The 7394-nt window shown below is 37.5% G+C and overlaps 1 pseudogene; it reads right to left on the bottom strand.

Annotated features, from left to right (window-relative positions):
* Positions 1-1760: 1760 nt before the first annotated feature.
* Positions 1761-1906, bottom strand: LOC115869025 (annotated as a pseudogene).
* Positions 1907-7394: the final 5488 nt, after the last annotated feature.

Below are 7394 nucleotides of genomic sequence, written 5' to 3'. Positions count from 1 at the left end.
ACTGTTTCCTTATGTATTTATTTTAGTATGTGTCCCAGTTTATGAAGCAGAGAAGGAGAAGATATACAGAGATGATAATTAGTATAATAGCTTATTGGGGTTGGATGGAGAAGGTTGAGGGGAATTTGGGAGCAAATAGTGAATATCAGGCGGGAGAGGATGCACTACAATTGATTGTGGTGATGTATATACAGCTCTTTTAAAATACAACTGAACTATGGAAATGTATATATGAATTATATCTCAATAAAATTATTGAGGAAAAAGAAGTCCAAAATTCTCACAACTGGCCCAATGGGTAATATGATCAATGGAGAAAAGACAGCATTTGTCAAAGATTTTGTCTTGCTTGGATCCACAACCAGTGCTCATGAAAGCAGCAGTCAAGAGATCAACAGACTTATTACATTGGTAAATCCACTCTACAAGACCTCTTTATAGAACTGAAAAACAAGGATGTTACTTGGAGGATTAAGGTGCATCTGATCCAAGCCATAGTAATTTCAATTACCTCATGTGCATGTGAAGTTGGACATTGAATAAGGTAGAACAAAGCAGAATTGATATATCAGTATTCTGGTGTTAGAGAGGAATATTGAAAATATTATGGACTGCCAAAAGGACAAATCAATCATTCTTGGAAGAAGTATGTCCAGAGTACTGCTTAGAAACAAAGATGATGAGACTTTATTTTACATACTTGTTTTCAGGAGGGATCAGTCCATGTAAAGAGACATCATGTTTGGTAAAGTAGAAGGTTAGTGAAAATACAAAGGCCCTCAAGGAGATGGATTGACACAGTACCTACAACAATGGGCTCAATACAGGAACAATTTTGACGATAGAACTGGACCTGTGCTGTTTAATTCTGTTGAGCATAGAGTCAGTATGGGTCATAACCAATTTGTTACCCCTTAACAACACCTAATAACAATACCCCCAAGAAAACTAAAGGTAGTGACTTGAGTCTCATTCTTTATTAAGATGGGGAGCCAAAGAATATTCCACCTTAATCCTGCATATATGACCAGAGATGTAGGTGGTAGAAGCTAGGATTTACATCACAAATGGAGGGCTGTGTCTGGAAGGGCCATATTAAGTAATTAATTCCACCACAGTAAATACTAGTTTCTTGGGGGTCACTTAACTCAGCTTCTCAGGTCATTTTCTTCCAAACCATAAGCCAATGGTTGCAATCTGTCAATTGATTTAGTATTAGGGAAAATGAATATTTATGCCTTATACTTCATATGTGCTTATAAATCAAGCACCATGTATTACAGCAGGCTTTCAATAGAACAGATATTTTTTACAGATGGGAGAGTGCGAGAATATCCTATATGTTTTCACCTTTCTTTTTTAAAAAACCTCTTAAATATGGGAGAGCTTTTGGGGGTGTTTGCAGAGTTTATCTAAACCATCTAACTTCTTGTAGGCTGTCTGCAAATTTGTTTGAAACGGTTGTTTTGTTACACAAATGGTCCCTTAGTTACAATACTTTGAAGCTAATTAATTAGCCTGAACTTAGATGCTGACGATCTAATCAGTTTTAGTTATCATTTTTAGAAAACAATTATTTAGAAACACATTTTCAAAGTAATATTTTATAAAGATAAGTGGATCAAAGAAATGACTACTTCATTCTAGAATAATACAAGAAAATAATTCAAGAAAAATTGACCAAAATGAAATGATCATTTCATCTTGCCAGCACATGGGAGGCTAAGAACCATGCCCTACTCATCTTTTCTTTTTTAATTCAGGGGAGAGCGCAAACACAACCCCCCACTACCACAAATTATGCAATTGAGTTTCCTGCATTTGGGGAAATCACAGCGGTCAGCGCATGCCCTGCTCATCTTGTGCGCTTCATACACCAAACACAAACTCATGGACATGTTGGCATTGAATGAATTTTTTTAAAACACCAAACTTTTATTTTTATAAATCAAACAAGAGTTGGAAGTCCCCACTCCTTCCAAGAAGAATTCACTTCAGAGGACAGCAGTGAAGCTATGGCTCAGGGGGAGGGGTGTTTCTGATCAGAGCACACAGGAGCAACCGAAAAGGGAAGGAGAGAGAGTGGAACAGATCCTAGCCCACCAATCCTTGAGGACGATATTCCTGCTCATAGAAGCCAATGGACAGAGAGGACCATAGGGCCAGCCCAACCACGAGACACGATGTCCTTCATTGACCCAGAGTGTTATGGGGGATACACTAGAGGTACAGTGTGGGAATTGTGCCCTATCTTACCCACCACACTGGGACAAAATGCTAAGGGCATTTTGTTAACAGAGCTGCAAGGGAAACAATACAATGAAGTCCCCAGGAATACCAAAAATAGACTTTGAGGCCAGTGTATGGCACCCAATCAGACTCAAACAGAAAACATATTTATAGGCTTTTCTTTGTTTCTTTCTTTTTGTGTCATTGGATTTTTTTTTGGTTGTTGCTGTTTTGTTTTTTTTTTATTTTTCTTTTGCTGGTTTGTTTTTCTCTGCCTTGTTTTTGTGTCTATTATTGTCTCTGTATGTCTATCTAGATAAGATAGGAAGGATGAACAACCAGGCGGAGAAAAACAACAGGACCGATAGTTCCAGGTGGGGGGGTGGGGGCGCCACAGGAGAGGGGGAGGCAGGGAAGAGAAAGTGGGTATTAATAAACCCAGGGACAGGGGAACAACAAGTGATCTAAAATTGATAGCGAGGAGGGTATAGGATGCCTAGAAGGGCTTGATCAAGGGCAATGTAACTGAGAGGAATTATGGAAACCCGAAGGAAGGTCAAACATGATAGTGGGACAAAGGGAAAATAAAAGGAAATAGAGGAAAGAACTAGGAGGCAAAGGACATTTATAGAGGTCTAAATACGGACATGTACATATGTAAATATATTTATGTATAACAATAGGAAAATAAATCTATGTACATATATTTATATGTTAAGTATTAAGGTAACAGATGGACGTTGGGCCTTGCTCAAGTACTCCCTCAATGCAACAACACTTTGTTCTAATAATCTGGCATTCCGTGATGCTCAGCTTCTGAACACGATTGCTGAAGACACAATGGGTGCATAAGCAAATGTGGTGAAGAAAGCTGATGGTGCCCAGCTATCAAAAGATATATTGTCTGGGGACTTAAAGGCTTGACTATAAACAAGCGGCCATCTAGCTGAAAAGCAACAAAGTCCAAATGGAAGAAGCACACCAGCCTGTGTGATCATGAGGTGTCGATAGTATCAGGTATCAGGCATCAAAACTCACATCAAAAAAATCATATAAATGTGAATGAGGTGAAATGTGGAGTGGCGACCCAAAGTCCATGTGTAGCCAATTGGACATCCCCTGACAATAGGGTTACAAGGAAGAGACGAGCCAGTCAGGGTGCAGTATAGCACCGATGAAACACAACTTTCCTCTAGTTCTTTAATGCTTCCTCCCCCCACGATCATAACCCCAATTCTACCTTACAAATCTACCTAGACCAGAGCATGTACATGGGTTCACATAAGATCTGGAAACACAGGGAATTAGGACAGATCATGATAATGATACTAATAATGAAAGTAGCAATACCAGGAGGGTAAGGGGGAGGTGGGCGGGAGAAAGGGAGAGCTGATCACAGTGATGTACATATAACCACCTCCCAACAGAAAAGTGGGTGAAAGGAGACATAAGTCATCCTAAGACATGAAAAAATAATGATAATTTATAAATTATCCAGGGTTCATGAGAGAGGGAAGATGGGGGAGGGAGAGGGAAAAAATGAGCTGATACCAAGGGCTCAAGTAGAAAGAAAATGTTTTGAAATGATCATGGCAACATATGTACAAATGTGCTTGACACAATGGATAGATGGATGGATTGTGATAAGAACGGTATGATCCCTCAATAAAATGATGTTAAAAAAAGAGTTGGAAGTCATAAAGTGTCAAACAAGAGAGGAGTCCTAATGTAATTTAAAGAACGCATTCTTACGAATTAGAAACACCCTGAAATCCTAGATATACTACTTAGTAATTATGGTCTCAGGAAAATTACTTAATATTGTGAGCCTTAGTTTTTTTACCTGTAAAATGAAGATATTATTATTGTGAAAATTAAGTAAGATAACATGTGTAAACAACTTTAGACATTTCCTGAATCAATAAATGTCAGTTAGTATTATTGTTTTCAAGCATAGCAGAATAACTATTTGACAGATGAAGGATAGTAAAGATGACAATGGTTAATATTTATTGAGTATTTGTTGTGTGCTAGGAAATGTGCTAAGTGGTTTGTGAATCTTATATCATTTATTTACTTTTTTACAGAAACCTATCAGGTAAATGTATTTGCTCAGATTTCACAGGTAAAGCAATTTAGGCTAATAGAAGTTGAGTAATTTGTCCAAATTTACACAGCTGGTGAGTAGCACTTATCCTAGCTTTGTCTGTATAGAAGGCATTAATGTGAGACCAAAGATTGAAAAGAACTGCTCAATGACATCTTGGATAAATTCAAAATGAAGATTAGAATTTAGAGCTTCTTTATATTTCTGAGTTTTTGTTTTACTATTTGCCTAATAGGGAATAATAAAGCATCTATAACAAATAATTAGGAGTGGGTTATGTGTTGGGCTTCTAACCATTAACTCAGCAGTTTGAAACCACCAACTTCTCCATATGAGAAAGATGAGACTTTCTTCTCCCAAATTTACTGTTTCAGAAACCCACAAGGACAATTCTACCCTATCCTATAGGGTCACCATGAGTCAGAATCAACTCAATGACAGTGAGAGAGAGAACAAACAATTAGGAGATATTTTAGGAATGGAGCACAGGCTAGAAATTATGGAGACATGTGATATAAAGAAAGTGAGATAAGAAGACAGTAAAGAAAATGTCATGATCTCACAATTTGGCCTGGGGCTTATTTTTCTGGTAAGCAGAATGACTGCAGGTCATTGAAAGGGAGTTTATTTTTATTCACTCACTCATGTATGCATTTGTTCATTGACTCATCTATCCATTCATTCAATCATTACTAATTGAATATTTATAAAGTAGTCTCTTCTTATTTGTCTCAGAGTAAAATGATGAGCATAAAAGAGATAGAAGTTCATTCCAGATTTTGCCTAGATGCTGGCAAGATTTGGGGAGCTTTACGGAGGCTAAGGCACAACCAGGCTCTTCCAGTGCTCAGAATAGACTGCCTTGGAAAGGGGAAGTTGATATAATGGAGTCCAAATGTTTCACTGATATACAGCAAACCATTGATTACTCTGTTGTAATCAGAAAATATTCCACATTGCAAGTTTATGCTAACAATGGATGGATTAATATGAACCAGGCCAAATGCCTTTGTTGGTGGATAGCTTTGATTTCACAGTTTTCTGAGCATAGTGACTCAATTTTTTAAAATTGTTGTAAAAACATTGGCCAACTCAACAACTTTTACATGTATTATTCATTAATTACATTCTTCACATTTTGCGACCATTATATTATCCTTATTCTTTTCTGAATTATTCTACCACCACTAACATCAATTTAGTGCCCCCTTACGCAATAACTTCCTCTTTCCTCTTCCCTCCCACCCTTGGTAAAGACTAATAAATTTTTAGTTCTATATAATTGCTTATTTCATATAAGTGAGATCATACAGTATTTGTCTTTTTGTGACTGACTTATTTTGCTCAGCATGCTTTCAAGGTTTACTTATATTAACACACAGATCAGGACAACATTTTTCTTCTTGGCTGAATAATCTATTGTGTGTATATATCACATTTTGGTTATCCATTCACCTGCTGATGGACATGTGGGTTGTTTTCAGCTTTTGATTGCTGTGAAAAGTACTGCCATGAACAATGATGTATTGGTTTATGTTTGCATTCCTCCTTTCATTTTTTTCTAGGATTAGGATTGTTAGGCCATATGTTCAACTTTTGAGGAAACACAAAAATGTTTTCCAGTGGCATTCCCACCGGGAATGAATGAGAATTCAAATTCCTCCACATCCTTGCAAGCACTTACTACTTTCCTTTAAAAAAAAACATTGTCAATTGTTTGTTAAGTGAGTGTGTTAGTAGGGGTAAACTGGAGAAAAAAATCCACAGAAATTCTTATACGTATAAGACAGAGTTTTATATATAGAGTTAAGTGTACATTCAGAAAGCATCCCAAAGCAGTGCAGTTCAAGCCCATAAGTCCGACTTAGCTCATATGTCCGACACCGATCTACAAAGTCCTCAAACTCACAAAACACACATAATGACGCTGAATGCAGGAGGACCACAGGCCAGTGGGTAGAAAGTCTTTGAATCCAGTGGTGGTGTAAACATCTCAGTGCTGGCAGGGGTCTCCAGGCATCTGCTCCAGCATCCAGGGCTGCATCAGGGTAAGTCCATGTGGCTTCTCCTCAGGGATGTCTCACAGGAAGTCAGCCTTGCCATCTATGACAGCTGCACACTGGTCTGATGGTAAAGAGCAAGCGAGCAGAGAATTAGAAGGGCAAAGCTCACCAAGCCATTTATCTCTCTGCCCTTCAATTAATCCCACATGTGTTCATCAGCCAGGTTGGCACAATAAACCTTAACTATGTCAGTGAGGGTGAGGTTATATTTCATTGTGGCACAGTGAGTCAATTTACAACTGACACTTAATGCTCTTTACTTTAGGAAAGCTTAATTTTCTAGTTACCATTTTACAGTTTGATTTCTTTGTCTCTTAAATATGTTACAAGATTCCTTAAAGTTAATTTGTGTTTATCACATGCTAAGAAATATTATATGTACTATCTCTTTATTAATGCTTATTTTTTATAGTTTTCAATATAATTCTATTAAGGAAAAGTAAGGATTTCCTGGGTGGTACAAATGATTTGCTGAGCAAATTATCAGAGAAGCTGTATTATATGAAGAAGAGTTCAGCATCAGGATTGGAGGACGGCTTATTAACAACCTGCCGTATGCAGATGACACAACCTTGCTTGTTGAAAGTGAGGAAGAATTGAAGCACTTGCTGATTAAGATTAAGGACTGTAGCTTTTAGTATGGATTACAACTCAATGGAAGGAAGCCCAAAATCCTCACAACTGGACCAATAGGAAACAACATGATAAATGAAGAAAAGTTTAAGGTTGGCAAGCATTTTGTCTTACTTGGCGCCACAATCAATGCTGATGGAAGCAGCAGTAAAGAGATCAAAAGACATATTGTATTAGGTAGCTCTGCTGCACAAAACCTCTTTAAGGTACTGAAGAGTAAAGACATTACTTTGAGGACTAAGATATGGCTGAACCAAGCCATGATATTTTCTATTTCATCATATGCATGTGAAAATTGGACATTGAAAAAGGAAGACCATAGAAGAGTAGATGTATTTCAATTGTGCTGAAGAAGAATCTTG

The sequence above is a fragment of the Echinops telfairi genome, unplaced genomic scaffold, assembly GCF_000313985.2.
Source record: "Echinops telfairi isolate 266 unplaced genomic scaffold, ASM31398v2 ScPeMD7_19;HRSCAF=73, whole genome shotgun sequence".
NCBI classification, from domain to species: Eukaryota; Metazoa; Chordata; class Mammalia; order Afrosoricida; family Tenrecidae; genus Echinops; species Echinops telfairi.
The sequence above is the reverse complement of the archived record's forward strand: the minus strand, read 5'-3'. Positions and strand labels throughout refer to the sequence as shown.